At 42.3% G+C, this 19,258-nt stretch overlaps 1 long non-coding RNA gene across 1 annotated transcript; it reads right to left on the minus strand.

The window, feature by feature from the left end:
• Window positions 1-13,767: 13,767 nt before the first annotated feature.
• Window positions 13,768-18,606, minus strand: LOC118161209. Its single transcript, XR_004747903.1, has 3 exons — window positions 18,392-18,606; window positions 16,664-16,750; window positions 13,768-16,366 (listed from the first exon to the last, which is right to left on the minus strand). It is a non-coding gene; the product is annotated as an uncharacterized LOC118161209 (long non-coding RNA).
• Window positions 18,607-19,258: the final 652 nt, after the last annotated feature.

Here is a 19,258-nt window from a genome sequence, read left to right on the forward strand (position 1 = left end):
TGTAAACAGCATTTGGTTTTAGTATTTGGACTCAGTACCTTGCTTGGAGGAACTGGGCTCAAAACTGGCTTGCACGTGCTCAGTATCTGACATTCAGAAAAGCAAGTCCTTGGGCTTGTGAAGCCTTGGGATGGAGCTTTAAGCATGTATTTAAAAGTCAGGCGGCACCTCTGGCAACTCATTTTAGCCCTGTTCCTCTGACAAGTTCCTAAAATGGGCTTAGTCTCTGGATATACCTGCCAAAGAGTACAGTCAAAACAAAATCCTTTAAGATCATAAAACTAGAGTTCCAAGTCACGTTATATTTTTGGAAAAGTATAACTCTGAGAAACAAATTTAGAACAAAAGAATACACTGACTTCAGCTGGGAATATTGAGTTCGGTACTGGAGATGACCGCGTGGAAGATGCCTGAGGAATACACAGAATGTATACTCCATGTATTGTTTTCCCAGTCAGTGAAACTCCAAATACAAAATGCAGCAATCAGGAAGTTTCCTGGGGTTTGTGGCACTGATGGAAATTTTCTTAGTCCCTCTGGGCTTGATTTTCAAAGATACTAGAAACTCTCAGTTCCCAGTGTTGCCAGCTGGAGCTGTAGTTGCTGATCTCCTCAAGCTGTGTCACAGGCAGAGTTACAGACTTCAAGATGCTAGTGAAATATTTGTTCTTAGCCTGTTGTGTAAATATGGGTCAGCTGTAGCTTTCAGTCCTTTTTCTTAAATGCCTCAGGGTTGGATTGATGGGAAAGCTATTTTTGAAAGAAAAAAGTGTAATGATAACGTAGAAAATTCAAAACAGTCTTAGGCCATTTTGGATGGTTTTCATGCTGTATCCCACCACCTTTACCCATCTCCTCTGAAATTCAGGCTTGGTTGTTCACACCTGAGACTGGTTTTCTTCACAGATTATTTTCTTAGCCAGACTTTCTTAGGTAATGCTTTCTCACTTGTGTCACCAGGCAAATTCTGACACAGCTCCCCAGCAGGTGGAGGGGCTGGTTCTGAATCTCCCCTGAAATCAGCTTCTGTGGCAAGCCCCAAGCAAGCTTCAGATGCAGGGCTCCAAATTACTCCTCAAGAAGTTTATCTTCCTATTCCCTCTGCATTTGCCCCTCTTAAACCTTCAGCCAGCTGCAGGGTAAATTCAGAACAAGTACCAGGGATTGACTAAAAATGTGAACAGTTCCCACAGCCACTTTAACTGTGGTGAGGGCAGGGCCACTCCACAATATAAGTTAGAGACCTGTGACCTAACTACTCCCTCACAATTTTCCTTAGTAGGAAAAGCATTTGTTTGTTTGTTTGTTTGTTTGTTTCCTTAAGGGTTTTGGAATAGGATAAGAACATTAAAAATGCAGAGGAAAATCAAATTACTTTTTTTTTTTTTTTTTTTTTTTTCCTCCAGAGTTATCATGCACAAGAACATCCAGGGAATGCCTGCTGCTCTCAGCTGCATGTAGTGTGCAGGCACAAGTCAGAAGAGGCGAGCAGTTTTGCCAGTCAAACATGGGGTTATGAAATGATAGATCCTCCCAGATGGCTTACCAAGTATTGCTATTGAGCAGTGATAATTGCAGAATAAGGGCAGCATCACTCGATAAAACTGCAAAATTTAAAAACAAGAAGAGAGCATTGCAACCTGCCAGATGTTCCTTTGTAGCTTTGTTTCCTAACATTTTGGTTGAGCAGCAATACTTTTACTGGTCACAGGCTCTCATAGACAAGTCATGTCTAGCTCTGTGTTTCCATTTGCAGCTGGAACATTTTGTCAAATGCCTTTTAATTTGCTTGACTGCTCACCAGGCAAACACACCAGCTTTTATTCTTAGTCATCCTTTAGCAGAGCAGGTGGCTTTAAGATAACTGCTACTTACCTTTTGCAGACTGTGATACAGATTTCATCATATACAACATTGATTGAGATCATCCATAGGACCTTCAGCAGTGCTTTCCTGAAGTGGTCTCCCACTGTCAGCAAAGGCAGCTGGAGCCTTCAGGGAGAGGTTTCAGTGACTGTGGTTGATTCACTTACGTCACATCTCCGTGTTGTTTCCAATCATCTATTCCTGATTAACACCCTGTGTGAATGGTGTTATTGCAAAATCAGAGTGCATTGTTCCTGCTTAACTCAACCCTTGAGCTGCTCTCAAGAAACAGCAATGGCACTTTATATTTGCGCCTTACCTTAATCAGTGATAACTTTCAAGTGCAGGCAAGTCCTGGGATACATGATTCATTATCCTAGAGAAGTGAGAGCAATGTAACGAGCAAGCTGAGCAGTCCAAAGGGAGGATTTTCTATCCAGCCAGCTCATGGAGGGGATCTGAAATGAATTTTACCTTAGAGGTTTTGGGAAAGAGATATGCGGTGATTTTTTCACTCAATCAGTAAAAAGCAAAGGAAGGAAACCAAAGGTAACCAAATCAATGTTTTGCTGTGATATACTGTTTTTACTGGGCTTGTAGAACAAATTGGAAAAAACATCTTTTCACTCTCGTGTATAAAACACCTCCTGCAGATGTTGCTTACTGCTGACTTCTGCCTGCTTTGGTGGCATAAAAGTCTACGTCATTTTGCAGGGGTTACTCCCTCTGTTGTTTACTTTGTTCACAAAAGGAGCTGTGGGACCTCACAACAGGCCAGATGAATTGTTCGTGAGTGTACATTTTTATGGCTGGGCTGGCTTCTGAGAGCTGACTCGCAACTAGACTTGTTTCTGATCCATGTAGGACTCTCCATGGATGCTCTCTTCATACTCCTGGATGGCTAATGCCCCTATGCCCTTCCCAGATGGCTAATGTGCCTATGTCCTTTCCATTGTTGTGGCTGGGACTTTTTCCCCACTACCAAAATGTGGCCTTGTACTGCAGCAGTTTTCTCCCTGAGATATCACTATACTGCTGATGTGGCCTAAAACCTGAAAGGACAGTGCTAGTCCTCATGCTCAGGGTGAAACTCAGTGTCCTACCTCATTCTCCAATCCACAAAAAATCAGCTTGCCTGTCTGCCAGCTGATCCTGGAAAGGCCCTTGACCTGTGCTCAGTCAGCACATCCCAAACCCTGGCATGTGAGAGGACTCCAGTCACAAGAGTTTGGGAGAAAACTGTAGGCTCAGTAAGAAGGGTCAAGCTTTAACAAATGAACTGATCATTGACCTTGTCTCTTTTTCCCATTTGTGAATTACCCAACGATGCACTTGCTGTTTGAAAAGGGTAGTTCAGACAGTTCTAACTAAAATTTGTGCTTCTTGGCTTTGCTGACTTTTTGTGTCTAGAAAGAAAGAGGGCAGTGGGAATAATAAAGCAGCATCACCATAAACACCACAGTATGCTCTAGTGAGGAATCATGGCAAAAGACACAGCAAAGGTCAATTGTGGTTTTTGTTTGTTTGTTTGTTTTGTTCATGTTGTTGTTCACTTTGTTTTGTTAATGTTGTTGCTTTGTGGTTTTAATTGGTGTTTGTTTTTATAGTTGGAAAACAAAACAAACAAAACCAAAAAACTGAGGGCACAATGGGCCCTAAAGCTCTGTCACTGTTCACTCTTTTTTGTCCAAAAGTCAATAGAAGTTGCCACTGCAAAACAGGGCATGGTGGACTGTGGGTTTGTGTGGTACAGATAGAGGTGACAACACCAGAGCCACACTGTGCCAGATCCTGCCACCCACTCGGATCCACCTCATTTGTGCTCAGTGACTACACAGGATCTTTGGGTTGATGACATGTCAACTTTGCAGGTGCAGTGTCACTACTTTGATTTATGCCACAGCACTGTCTAAAAAACAGTTTTTCAGCACAGCTGAGGAGTTGGACATGAATGCAAAGGGTGGAAATGTGTTTGGTTTGGTACTATTAATTGGGATGATACAGCACCAAATTGCAGCTTTAGCCACGTGAACATTTTTCACAGATAAACCGCCATCTCCATTCTTTGTGTACTCTTCTGTAGGACATGCAATCTCATACCTTTTCCATACACACACAGGCATACACACCACAGTAACACAGGGTAGATTTCTAGGTCATCTACTGCCACTTGCTTTGGGCTGCACTGTTAAGATTAACAGTTAGTAGAGAGCACTGCAAACTGGAAATGTTTCCCTATCAGGAACAATGAGGTAATTTGTGATGTCAGAAACAACTCACTGATCTTTTTAGTTAGATATCCTGGATCCACATGACATCTTTAGCAGATGTCAGCTCTCTGACACATGTTAAAATTTCATTCAGCTGTGCTAGGTAGTTGACGTAAAATAAAATTAATTCTTGTTATTTAATAGTATGATGATGAAATATGGGTTATTCCACACTCAGCCCTGTGTCCCAGATAGTAACACATGAATTTTTTAAAAGGATCCACTTTCCTTATATTCAAAATCAGTCATGAGAGAGATAAATGAGGCTAATAATAAACAAACGTTGCAAAGACCTTTGGGATCTCTTAGAAATGAGGTTCAGATGGCTGCACAGTGATGGAGATTCCCCATAGCTCAAGCAGAGGAGTGACTGCCAAGTGTTAGCAGTCACACAGTGGCTGCTCCCAGAGGGCATTTCTCAATAGCAAAACAACCTCAGCTGAGGGAAAGGTATGCAACATCCAGGTTAGGAAGTCCCAGGCTTCTCACTGTTTGATATTAAAATGTTCTTTTGAGAGAAAAGTTACTGATTTTTATATTCTGATAAAATCTGCCTGATTTTTATATTCTCTCACTCCATGACACTGTAATGGCCCATAGCATAAGGTAGGCTACTGGAATTATTATTTCTTGGACAAATAGCTCTGTGAAGGAAAAAAAAAATGTAAACTGGGGAGAAGGATGTCAGTGAAAGATCAATCTGAGAAATGTCTCAAGCAGTAACTGGAAACTCTTGTATCAAGGTGCAGGACTCTGTCTTGCAAACATCTTGTTCACCGCTTACTTCTATACAAATTGATGGCATCCTGTATGTCATATAACTCTGTCTGATCAGGCAGCCATGAGGGGACTCTGGACTGGATCTGAAATATTTAGTGCATACAAAAGGTGAGATGTCATCTTCAGAAGTGATCGGAAAGCTCAGAGAACAAAACTGTAGATCCCCAGACATTGTAGATGTAGGAAAATAAGGATATAGAATTACCAGTAATCAGTAATAAATACCATTAAAATCCCTTAAAAATGATTGATATAAAGAGATCTCCTTCCCCAGCAGAGCCCTGAAATGCAGCATCACTCCCGCTCAGGTCTAGGCAAGGTCACTGGCTCTGGTTCCTTCAGGCTCTGGCTCAGCAAGGTATAATGGATGGAAAAAGAGGGCAGAGGTCTCCTCCTGTGGCATTTCACATGTCCCTTCCCACCAGTCCCTAGGGGTAAGATGTATCACAGGAAGCTCACTCAGCAGCTGGTACATGCTTGTGAGGAAGAAATGATGTTTTGGAACCAGGCATTTGGGAGTCCAGGATTTAAAAACATAAAAGGGTTATTGCAGGAAGTTCACAGCCATGTCTTATACAACGTGGAGAAGATGTCACAAGGTTATCAATGAGGTTAGGTCATTAGCCAAGGGTGACATGTATTTTGGTGAATTATCGCCAGCTGAAATGAACATCTGTATCAAATCAAACTGGTCATCAGTACACTTGTCAGCTAAAAAAAATCAAGGAAGAAAGACTGTATTTTCCAAACTGTCAGTCCAGTTCTACAACCTTGAAAACCACCAAGTGGGTGGTGAGCAAGCACTTAACTTGCAGCACTTAGGCCGTCCCTACAAGTTTGGGAGTGTGTTAAAATTTTAGACTAAAGCTAAAATGCCTTTGTCAGCAGCATGCTTCACAGTTGGAAGTATCAAAATTCCTCTGACTATTTTTAGTACCTAATCCAAGGCTACATGTTAACATATCTAACTGGTTTAACCTATTTAAAAATAGGTTTTGCAAACAATATGAAAGTTGTTTTTTTTTTTTCTTTCTAAATTTTCTCATGGCAAAAAAAAAAAAATTACTCTTAATGCAAAGTACCCTATCATATTTAAAGCAAAACAAAGCAAAGCAAAGCAAAACAAAATAAAACAAAACAAACAAAAAGCTGAATAGTCTCTTAGCAAAAGAAAAATCTGATTGTGGGAGGTTTCTAATTTTCTTTGAAAATGACAGAGAACATCGTTTTATGATTATTCTTCATGGAAAAACACATGTCTCAGCTGCTTCTTATTTGACTGACATTATTTCAGTCAGATCTATTTGAAAATGTCTTTTTCTGTGAGGAATGAAACTGGAGAATGAGGTGCATGTCCCTGTGCTAGCCTAGTTCCTTGAGCTTCAGACTGTTCATTGCTTTGGGTAAGCAGAGGTGCTATGAAGGGGGAAGACTGCACAGTTCATTTTTCCATTTAAAAGACAGGATATCCCCTGCTATCTCCTGGCCCAATGAGTTATGCATGGTGCTCTAAAATCACCACCTTCTCCTAGAGTGCTAGGATTAGTTTAACAGGTTTGCATACATCAGCCAAACTTCCTTCAGTGACATTTAAACTAATGTGATTTATCTCACAGTTGCTGTGGACTAATGCATGGGATCAACTCCTGTTGCTCACCTTACGTTTGGTAATAGGCTTTAAGTTGCTGCCATAAGAAGCTATGCCTCAGCCCTCAAGCCCTGAAGCACATTTGTTGCCCATCTTGTCTGTAGTTTTCTTGCCAAGAGTGGCCCACCCAGGCAAATCCATGGAAAAAAGGGAAGAAAAAAAAACACCCCAAAATCTTAGGTATGACAGACTGCTTCATCTACAGATACAATACTGTTCTATTGAAATTTTAATCATGACACTTGTGATTGTCTTATCTTTGGACTTTCTCTTCTGTTTTTTAGTGTTGAACTTTCTCGGTCCAGACATCTTTTTCCATTCTTGAAATATCCACTCCTTTTTTATTTGCCTCATTAATATTTCCAACCAAAGGAGAATATTTAAGTGACACTCCTGAGAAATGCAGACCATCTGTCCTTGGCCACCAGCAAAACCACTGTTTGGGCACTGCTGGCTGTCCACAGGCTTCCCAGAAGTTTACTGCTGTCTCAAGTTGGATCTTAGCCCAAAAGTTTTTAAAAACTGCATATCAACAGGTATAAATGGAAATTCTTTCAACCAATGTCAAACAGAAATTCTGGCGTCCTGTCTATCCTGGGTGACCATTCATTGGCCCCTTTGATTCTCCTGACTTTGGAAGTCTATCATTTTAGTGTTTTCTGTGGGAACTGATGCCCTGGTAACACAGATCCCATCAGTGGAGATTTCACTTGGGTTGCAGCACACTACAGCAAGCTGAATCCTGGTTAGGAAACCAGCTGTAGGAAACCAGCTTCCTACATCCTTAACTATTTGCTTTGGGGCTGCAATTTTCAATGCTTGGTGAAAACCTGTATACAGTTTGAAAAGTACAGGGAGAATTCCCACAAATATCCCATGACAGTATTCATTTTCTGCCAGCTCCGAGGATGAAAGCCCCCCTTCTGTAGAGATGTAGCAGAACAGTACTATGCCTCTTAACCCAGAAGGATTCAGGGAGCGTGAGAAGGATGAGATTCATTCACTACAGTACTCAGAAATATACTTTTGGGAAAGTATGCCAAAACATATTTTCACATAATATTCACACTTGCTGAATTGAATTTTGAATTGATCATCACAAAGAATCAGACAAGACACCTAGTTCTTGGTGCAGATCTCATCCGATCAGGTAACAAAAATGTAGCATTCAACTAGTGTTGGTCTATGCAGTTTGAGGTACAAATGTACTTAAATGCTTGCAAAACAGTTAACAGAAAAATACTCCTGGGCTAGATGGAGGAGATTCATTTCCAATAAACCGTTTGTAAGATAAATAATTTGTTAAAAATTAGTCTGCACCATCCAACCACAAAGTGTTTCCTTTTAGGGAGTCAAGAAAAGAGGACAAGAGGAGTAATTATCTTTACAACTATGGCAAGAAAACTCGAGAGATGATGAACTGAGAAACTTTTCATGTTTCTGTATGGTAAAAATTAGTCTCACCTTTTCCTGTTGCTCTTTCAAAATTTAAAACTCGCTTTTAAAAGTTCAAGCCTGTCATGTAGTTAATCCTCACTGAGAGCTAGTGTAGATGACATGTTTGAAAATAATTGGATTTACGAATACGAACATTATCAGTGCTGAAATTCCTTGTCTTCTTTTAGTGGTATCCAACTCTTGCAAGTAGACTTAGTAATATACATCTCAGAACAGTCAAGTTGCAGTTTGACTAGGAAATCAACTCTTTTGTTATTGGTAGCTTTTATTACCTACCACCATCCAAACATTCTGTTTCCTTACCTTAGCTACACCGTTGACAAAAACCTCTTGATTTAGCATTCTTGCAGACACCTCAGCATTACTATGGTTGAATACCTCTCTATGTTAAAAGAACAATAAGACTGAAAATACAAGTACTCAAAACTTAGAAAAGTTGCAGAAAGGTTAGAAACTTCACTTTAACATACTGACTTTGATTAGGTGGTATACTATGTTTTCAAAAAATGTGTTGTCTAAATAAACCATTATTCAATATTTGTTTGAAGAGAATTAAAGTATGCTTTAAAATATGGCAAAAATCCCACCAAACTAATTTAATTTTCTCCTGGGTGTTGCTAAGGTACTCTCACCTTAATACCTGAGCAGAGCTAAAACAATGATACATTTATTTGCTCAGCATTGCTAGAGAAAAGTGATAGAGGCAGTAAATCCTTGCCTGTGAATTAAGTAATTCTGAATATTGAAGATAATATTTACAACCTCAGAATTCACATATTGTGTTCAAATTACAGAAGTACAGTCCTGGAAGGGATCTCTTAAATCATGAAAATTCAGGGTTCTACACTTGCAGGCAACAACTCTGTAGGCTGCCTTTCATCACTTGCTTGAGCTTCCCCTTAGATCCGGTTAGGTTATTCTGGCTTCATGGTACTTCATGGAAGCCTGTGTGAGGACCTCATTGCTTTAATAGTAGAAAATGCTTCTCATTTCCAGTCTAGGTTGACTCACAGGCATTTTAAATCCATTTGCTATTATGCAAAACTGCAAGACTGTTAAAGGAAACTCCTTTCCTTGTCTGATATATTTGCAGATAGCAGTTCTAGCTTTTGTCAGCTTTTTTGTTGCTAGGCTAAACAAAATAAATTCAGTCTTCTCTCATAAGACAAGCAGTCCTCTCCCTCTGTTTCCACTGCTGTCCCTGCCCTACTCCTGTTCCATTTGACGTTTAGTTCTTCTAAAATGTAGGAAAACAGGTCCGGACTTGTGAACCCATCACATGCTCATCTTCCTAAAATATATATATATTAGGTTCATGCTGAGTTAAAAAGATCTAAAAACAGGAGTTTAGAGTGGAAAGTGTCAGGTGGTCTGAAGGTGGCAGAGCTATTTTCATTTGTAACACCATCAGTTAAAGACCAAAGACGGAGCCGAGTCTCTGCTTGTAGTGGGATTGGGCCACTGATCAAAGATTCACAGAGACATCTAGTAGCTCTAGGAGCCCAGCTGTGGGGAAAGGATGAAATTGCCACTATCCCCTCATGCACTTGGTACTTCTAAGTCAATTGGTCTGTGGATGTGGGGTGAGGGAGCTGCTGCAGTATGGGGGCTACTTCTGTTGTCTGCATGATTTTCCTGACACAGAAAATGTACAGGATGAAAAACTGTAAGGCACAGGAGATGAAAAACATCAGCTGGAGAGAAAAAAAAGCATTCCTAGATGTTACAGCCCTCTGGCCAGTCTTCCATCTACTTAGTGTCATCCATACCTTGAGTCAGTTCTCCAAGTAAGTAAATGCTTTACTCTCCTCAGATGTGGTTCTTTCTCTTTCTGCACTACTTTTGTAATGTTGTCAAAAAAGCAGTGAAGCTTGGGGGAATATTGGGAAAGCAAGGTATCACAGGCACAGATGCATCTGCTTCCACTATCTCTGTGAGGCCCCAGCAGCTTTTACAGCTGAGACAATTATCACAAGTTTGGCTGTTGCCAAAGCTTTTCTTTTCATCGTTTTCAGTATTTTGAATGAGAAATGCATCCAAGCAAACATAATATCCTCCAGGATATACGTATACAACAATCAAAGATCAGTGACTTATAGGCAGCCAAGAAAGCAAACCTTTCCAGAGATGCTGCTAAACAGAACAACATGTAGACTCAGTTGAAATGTCTGACACATAAAAAAATCCAGGAAAAAGTCCCAGGCACTGACACAATTGTTATAGCCAAATCCCTTCTGGGAACATCTATTCATAAAAGTAGGTCCCCAGCTACATGAATCGTTGCCCCAGGAAGGGAAAGATGCATTGCAGAGGTTTTGATCTGGACAGGCTGTTGCTCACTCCCTCAGCATCATACAGAGCTGTTAAAAAGGCCCTACTTCATCCTGGAGATAGTGGATGAAAGAAATCATGTGCCCATCATTTCCACATTAGCTGGTTTTGGTGCTGAAGTGTTTATAGTGGCACATTGTGTGTGCAAGTTATAAAGTTATAAATATATAGGTACTTGTATGTATGTATATACATACACAGAGAGAGTGATATTCTAATTATAGATATGAGAAAGGTTTTTTATAAAAGTTATACATAGCTACTAGCAAGGGACTACAGGACTCTATCAGACTGAGTAAAGCCCCCAAAATGTAGGTAACATCAGTGCTGACAGGTTAATGAAAACAGTCTTCTTAATTGGACTTTCAAGTATCTATCTATCTATCTATCTATCTGTCCATCCATCCATTTAGATATGCACAGACTAATTAGGTCACGTTACTTGTAAATCCTAACAAGTCTAATATGGCAAGCATGCACCTGAAAAATGCCTAATCAGGCTAGTTGTTGTTGTTTAAGGAAACCGTATGTTTTAGAGTCAATTAGCAAGATCACAATGCAATGGATTAGAAAGTGTACTACATACACTATATGTGTACCAAATGTATTTTGCAGGGCACGACTCATGGTGTTTGGGTGCTAGCTGCTGGACAGTTAGGCCTCATCAATAATTTTTTGACTAGCTATACACTGTGGTTCAGCAGTTTTGATGCTTGCTATGCTGTCTGTATAAGAGAGATTTAACTAGCACTTCTGATGGTGAGCTGAATCTCAAGCCAGCAAGGCTGGAGGGAGAGGTAGGCCAGCCAGACATAACCCTGAATACATTTCTCTTCTATTTTCCTGCTGATGTCAGCCCAATGTCAGAGTCACAGGCAGCACCAGCACCCTTGAAAATGTTTGGGAACTTTGTGGCACTCACCCCGCACAAGCACAGGGGGTAGATGTGGAACAGCACTCTGCTTGGGGAGACAAGACACTCACAGCACTCACTGCAAGCGCAGCTGAGGACTGGTGGTGGAACAAGAATCATAATCATCTTCCCCACAGGACTGCATATCTTTCTTTCCAATCTGTGATTCTGCTTAATTTTGGTAGGCAGTTGTGTAGTGAAGTGCCCCACATGTGGGAGTTGGAGAAATAGAGCAGATTTAGTCACTTACAAAAATCACAGTGCTACCACACTGGTGCACATTTCAAACAAATGCAGCTGTCCTAGGAGCAACTTGCTGTCTGGTAACTGTCACACAACTTCTCATAGCCCTGGTATGAATGCTGCCTGTTCCTGGTTGTATCAACAGACATTAAGAGATCCAAAGATTTTGTGGAGCAGGCCTTAGAACATGCATATGATAGAGTGCTATCATGAATAGAGAAAAAAAAATAAAAACAAAAACTATTTAAAACCTGCAGCTGCCTAGGAAATGGATCTGCTGAAAGATGAGCTCTGACACGTACCTCTCCCTTCTCTCCCCTTCATTAGATCCCTCATTGTGTGTTTGTACTCTAAGCCCAAGATGCAACCACAGACACACTCTCCTTCCAGAATCACAGAGCTTCTATCCCTATCCAAGTTACCCTAACCTTGAGTGAAACTGTGTGTCCATCTCATGCACCCTGGGACAGGCCTCAGAAGCTGCATGAACAGGAAGTGATGCCTCTGACTTTCCCCAAATGCAAATGATCATGTAGAGGCAGCATAGTCTGCAGACATCCTTTGTGAATTTTGTTGGATACAACAGAGCTACACAGCCCTGCTCCCTTCTGTAGGTGTTTCTAGGCCACTGCTCTAGTCCATACGCTGGAGTTATTCGGCTGCTCCTTGCCCCAGAGACACAGGCTGTGGGGGGGAGGGGCAGAAGACTTTCACCTCCTGTTCTTCAGAGTTTGTTATCCCTGCTACACACTGGGCTCCCATACAGGACAATGAAAGGAGCAGGCACTGATGGTCTTTTCCTGCAAATAATGCAAGGAGTATATCATTCATCAAAATCCATCAGGATAGACTTTGTGCCTTGGATGACAGATCTCCTACAATGGCATCTCAGGGCAGCCTCTCTGACCACTCCCACCCCCCAATGTATTTTCCCTCTCTATCAGAGCAGTCACAATATCCATAGTTGGTGAAAGACAGGGTACCTGCAGATGGCTACATGAGTTACAGCACACAGCATGCTAATCAGATATATGCATAGCAGATTTTATTTTCCCATCTGTGAGCTGCACAGTGGGCTCTACATTCCTGTAAAAGAAAACATTAAAGGCATCCAGCATCCCTGGAAAATTGCTGAATGACAGCATGGGGAAAAGGGGGTTTCTTGTTGACAGGGCTGTCTACTATATAAGAGCTAGCTCCAGTCAATGTTACCTGTGCTAAACAAGAGCAGACAAATTGACTATGTATGTGTTTGCATCCCCATGGTGTTGTGTAGCTCCTGGGCCCTGGTGCAAGGAAGGAAATGGGATTCCCCTATCCAGATGTTCGCTGATAGCTTCCACCTTCAGCCCAACACCTGAGCGCCCCATGTCCCTAGGCCACATGCAGCTGAACACCTCCCACCTGAGAGACATGCTACTGTTGTGAACACATTATGGAAATCTGGTGAAATCAAGCATCTCACAAAATAACTACGGTGTTTGGGCTTTTTTTTTTCATCCAACCATCTTGCAAGTACCACCACGATGTGCTAGAGCAGCTCTCTGAGGGTCTAATTTTTCAGAAAAGGCAAGGCAGAGAGTGCAAAGGCCTTGTTGTCCCAAAGTAGATGAACTTATATTACCCATATAAGTCCTCTGAAAAAAAATAAATAAATAGACCCTGGTACCTCAGATCCTCAAATAAAATTATCATTTCATGGAAATCCTGATAACCTTGGTCATCTCAGGAGAAGCAGTACCTACATGTACAAGCAACATAAACTCACCAGCCACTCTGCATAGGCATATGTGTACACATGCATATGTACACACAGCAAGTGCATACATCCACACATTTCTATGCTATAGATACATGCAATATCTACATGCAGCCTGATAGTTAAATGACCTTTTATAATATGAAGACATAGGTATGGACAGTGTTTATGTCCCCCTCCCCCAGGCATTTGTAGGTGCATGTCTCTCTTGGTAGGATGCACAGCCTGTATTTGCATAAAGTGGCTAGGAGCCGAAATCACGAGTGTTCTGCTCTTCCTGAAGGAAGAGCTGATGTGTTTAATAGCTTCAACAGGAGCAGAAGCGGGCAGCTTGTCCCAGCAGCATACTGTGGTTTCCTAGGTAACCGAACTTGAAATAAGGTGATGTCTGGAACCGGGTTTTATCAAATCAATTTGATGAAGGTGCATCCATGGGGGAAAAAAAAAAAAAAAGGAAACCAAAACAACAACAACAAAAAAACCAACACACACACACATAGGATCCTACTCAGCTGAAAAGCCAACAATGCCAACATTATACCATTTATTTATTTTGGTAATTGATGAGTTTGTCGTCTTTTAATGATCAACAATGACATTTTCCCATAGAAGCCATCTGTGTGGGCAAGGAAGTGTAGAAAATACGACTGTGCATGTTATGCATTATTTACACAAGGCCACAGCTATGTGCTTTACAGACAAATGAAAAGAATACAGACCCCTGCCCTGAGGATGCTGCAGGAGGTGCCCAGGCCCCACCTTGCCTTTCTCTGATACCTCCCTTTACCCACATGAGCAGCCTGACTACTGTGTCTAGACTGACAGGCGAAGTGTCTTCCTCTGTCAGAGACTTCCCACATGATGGTGGGTCACCTGGTTGGGTCAAGCCTACAAAAATATTTGTGTGCTTACCTAGAGCGTCTGGCTGAGTCTGAGATCAGTGGAAGGGAAGGCAATATCTGCAGGAAAATGAGACATAGCTTCCCTATATGTCTACCTCAGAAAACTAAATATGATGAGGGCATATTTGCCTCTACTGTTAAAATATGTCCACCATGCTTTTGGCTTGTGCCGGGTTGCACTTAACCAAGCAGTTCCTAAGTGCTGTCTGGCATGAACCAGATAATGTAGGAAGCAATACAGTGTACCACTTTGGTATGTCCTGCTGCACTGTCCTCCAGAAATATTCCAGCATAATTTCTCTTCATGCAGCTCTCTTGCTGTTACACCAGTCCTCAAATCCCTCTGAACTCAGCATCACTGTATAAAACACTCAGTAGTGCAAGCTGCTTTGCACACCACCATTTTTACTAGACAACTGTGCTTGGTCATGGCAGGATTGTGGAATTGATAACACAGCTATTCCTAATGCAACCTAAGAGGGAATGAGTCAAAAAAGAGTTGTGGGGTCTCTCCCCACCTGTTTTTAGATTGAGGTGAATGGAGGTGAGGTTTCCACAGGCCCACTGCCCAGAGTAGCAACAAAATAACCCACCTAAGTATGGCTTACATACAAGTGTCCAGCCAGAACAACCTGTTCAACAGAAATGCATCTGACACCAAACTCTAGAGCTCTGTGAGAGAGGGACTGCTACCAAGTGCCTTAGCATACTTGGCCCAGGACCAGAGGTCCTACACATCTAGGTTCAGGCACCTCTCTTTGTAGTGCTTGTGAGGAGCTGGAGACCTGTGGCCCACCTGTGGAGACAGAGGACACTAGAGACAGCCCGCCATTTCCTCAGCTGGCAGTCTTCCACAGCAACTGCATCACACGAAGCAGTCTCTTCTCTTTTGTTTTTATTTTCCCCCAGAAATAACTTGCACAATCAGAACTGATACATGCCATCAGCTATGGACTCTGCTAACAGGGTCCCATACCTCTGGTCCTGGGAAGCATGGTTGAACTGTGCCTTATGCTGCAGCCTGCACATAACAACTTGCAGTCCTATTCCGGGGTGACCCTGGTAGCTGCCACAGCCCACGTGGTGCTTCTGGCCTCAGGGGCACAAGCCAGTTCTGGAAATGTTTTTTTTACTTGTTATTAACACAGACACAGTGTCTGTGCCCATCTGCAGCTCTTCCCTCACCTCACCGGGGTGTCGTGAGGACAAGTACCTTAACAGACTGAGTCAAACGGGGCATCAGAGTGATGGAGAGCACAGGAGGAGTAGTTATAACAGCAAAAGATGATGACAAATCAGTGTCTATCCTTCCATCATGTTTTGTTTAGTTTGATGTTTCTAATAACCTTGACAGACCCATGTCGATAAAAGGTCCCCAGAGAGGCTGGTGCAGCATCACCAACAACGCTTTGCTGTGTTGTCACTGCTGTATTCAAAGGCACACATACAGGCTTTCAAAGAACAGCAGTAATCTGAAGATCCTGCCTTGGTCCAAATGCACTCTGCATTTAGTTTCTGCTTTCTTTAGCACGCCTGACAGTGTTTTGGGGTGCAGAATGGTACTGCAGTTTGGGCTTTGGCAGCTGCAATTGTACTGCTCAAAAAGAGAAGCCAACAGAACATCCTGAAGCATGACCCAACGGCATCCCATGCACCACGTGCCCCATAACCACCTGACAGGACAGTTCCCACATGCCAGTAGGCAAATAAATGTGCTGACATGTTCCGTCATGGGGCTAACAGGTGCTCTGGGGTCTTGCCCATCCTGCCTGTAGTTTCAGTGTCTAGATAGCTCTTCAGTCTGGTATTATGGACAGATAGCCTCGGGGCTTCCTTTAGCTTGCAGCATCCTCCAAAGATACTCAGCAGCACAGGGTCTAAGAAGTCTCTGAAGGACAGGACACTATCTGAGTTTGTCCTGTGGTAGGGCAGGCTGGAGCAGCTCATCAATTTACAGTGCCCATTAACAGAGGCACTCAGTGATTTCCAAGGATGTATCCATGTTCCAACAGCTTCTTCCAAACTAAATTAGCTTTGGGATATATGACTGCAAAACTGCAGCAATTAGCAGATGGCTCAGGATCAAGTCTAAGGACCTGATGTGACCGCAATCAAATGGAAAGGACCACTTCAGCTTCCAGTTTGGTACTGTTATCTTAATGCAAGTTGGGTTTTGGTTTTGCTTCTAACCAATAACTAAACCGTTAAAAAAAAGGATCTATTTTTATATAGCAAGATATGCAGAAACACTATCAGCAAAAATATTGCCTGCAGTGTAGAAATGTTACATTTCATTTCAGGCAAATGCTGCTAGGGCTGCCTGGGATATGACAAAACATCTGACTGATTGTTCTCCAAGTGCTTCTCTGTAGCCCTTGGAAAATCAACACATTAAGTTTTCACTATAGGCAAGCAATTAGGCACAGAACCATTCAAATGAAATCAAAATCAAATCTGGAGAGAAAACTGCAGAACATTTGCTTTTTGTTTTACCTCAGGAAGTTACATTGCCATGGTACTCAGCACCAGCATGACCAGCCTTGGAACAGAGCATCTGCAGGCGAGGTCCACAGTTCAAGGCTAAAATCCCAGAGAAGGTTCAGCAATGAGCATGAAAAAAACATTAGCAAGTTGCTGAGTGTACACTAGGATGGGGTATTCTCTGCATGCCCCTACCCAACCGGAGGCATGCATCCAACAGTACATCATAGGGTCCTCATGCCCTCCTCATCCTCCACAGGGGAACAGCTGAAGGGGCTCTGCATGCCTGGCACCTGGGATTTTCTGGTGCAGAAGCGGAACCTAGAGCGGTGGCAGGGGGAGGCTGTGCTTTCCTGGGTATGGAATCAGGTCACAACTGGGCACTTGCCCAAAGTCATGAGTTAGAGAGCACTCCTGGGTCTCCCAGTTAACCCATGCCTTTAGGGCTCAATGGAGTTAGTAAGCTCACAAAATGAAAATGTATGGAGTGTCTTTAGTGATGCTCAGAGTCCTATGATCAGGGAACAGTCAGGATAACAGTGTGCCCTTCCAGCTAGCATACCAACATGAAGTGAACTTGACTGTCAGGAGCCAAACCAAGACAAATAAGGACAAGAAATGAGAAACGTATATTTAATAGTGAAGGAACAACTTCCTGAGGGCTTCAGTGGATTCTCCCACTACATTGTCCCTCTAAGATCAAGTTGGGCAGTTTCTCTTAAAATATGTGCTCCAGCTGGATCACAGCTCTTGCTTTGAAGTAGGAAGAAATTCAGTGAAGTCCTGAGATTTGTGCTAAGGGAGAAGTCTGGATGGCCATAATGGTCTCTTCTGGCCTTTAAAGTGGGTGGATCACTATATTGCATTTCCATTTCATCCAGTCACATATTTCACTTTTGTTTATTTTTGAATCATTTTACAACTATTAAGAAATATTTGAGTACCTCACTAGCTATGAATCACTTCTGATTCACACTCCCATGATGGAGGCAAGTGCCGCCATCCTTTCCTCTCATCCACAGAACCAAAGCATTGAACGTTCAAATCCCATCTTGCACCAAAACTCTTGGTCAAAGCTAGGGACAGAAGTGCAGCCTGTACTGCCTGCTCCCGCACCACCACTCACCCATGTGCCTCCATGTGCCTTCCCCTTTTTAAAAGGAAATCACATAATGAACTGAAAAAGGTTTGTCTATATTATTTGACAGGGTGGTGTCTCTTCCTGACTCTTTTCACAACCTATTGGCTGAACAGAGGCTGCCCACGTGGCCATTTACCTCTGACAGGAATCAGAGGGAGGAGGCGGTTCTGCTCTTTCTTTGCTTATCCCATGCCTAAACCTGGACAAAAGTTTAAAGAAATAAGAGGGCCAGCACACTGTTGTGTGGAACACGCATCATTTCACTTACTAGCTCAAGAAAAGCTATTGCAGCATACACAGAGGTACCAGCTGTTTGGAGTCATCTTCCAGTAGGCTGGTGCAGAAACCATGCCATATTCACATTCAGAAGCCCATTAAGTTTGAAGAATGGACCCCTGTCTTGCACACATGGGAAGGAGGTAAATGAAGGTGTAGGCTGAAGCCAGCTGGACATCCACATGAGTATAGACATGTTTGCCTTCCTCACATTCATCTGCGCCTCTGTGCTCTGGGTTTGTTTACAACCACCTTATCAGCAGCAGTGGTACTCCTAGAGAGAGAAGTTTTCTATTTATAGTCACCAGCAGTACATCCCTCACCTCCAGGACTGCAGGGCAATCTGCATCCTCCATCTTCTGCCTCTAAAAATTGGTTTTCCATCTGGGCCAAAGACACAGCACTCCTGTTTCCATGCTAGGCAAAAATAAAGGTATTTTGTTCCCAAGCCACAGCCTCTATCTCTCTCACCAAGAGGATAAGCCACAATGGTTATTTCTACTTTACTATTTTTTTTTTTTTAAACTCATGTGGTATATACAAATATACAACTATGCTGAAATGTGTTAATTGAGGTCCTTATGGCATATGGGAATATTTAATGAAAAAAATAATTTCTCCTGTAGAACAAAGGTTCTCAACCTGAGCTGCAGACATCTGAGTGATGTCAGGGTGTGCTGTGGTGGTTTCCACCGCAGGGTGTACACCTGCTCTAAACTTTCTTCCAAAAAGTCTTCCAAATCTTTCGGCCCTCACCCCTTTCCTGAGCTGCCACTGGGAGCCTTCAGCTAATAAAGTCCTACTTTAGCTCATTCTGCTCATTCTGAGGTATAAATACATACAGCTGATGTTTTTGAAAATCTTATTAAGGATTATGTGTCAATTCCTGAAGATAGTTACCACACACACTAGAGTTTCAGTTAGTTCCATCTTTCTCATAAGATGTATCTCACTGCTGACTGCTGGTCTTTTTTCAGTCAGTCCCTGCTTTTTTTGAAGTGGCTCACATTGGACACAGCACTCTAGCAAGACCTGAATTATAACAGCAAGTTTCAGAGTTATCAGGTTACGGAGAGAATCAGATGAGCAGACAGATCTGAAGGAGATGGAAGAAAAAGCCAACAAGCAGACAACATCTGATATTTACCCACTGTGTGCCAGCATACAATTATTATTATTATTTTTTTCTT

The sequence above is a fragment of the Oxyura jamaicensis genome, chromosome 2 (assembly GCF_011077185.1).
Source record: "Oxyura jamaicensis isolate SHBP4307 breed ruddy duck chromosome 2, BPBGC_Ojam_1.0, whole genome shotgun sequence".
Lineage (NCBI taxonomy): Eukaryota > Metazoa > Chordata > Aves > Anseriformes > Anatidae > Oxyura > Oxyura jamaicensis.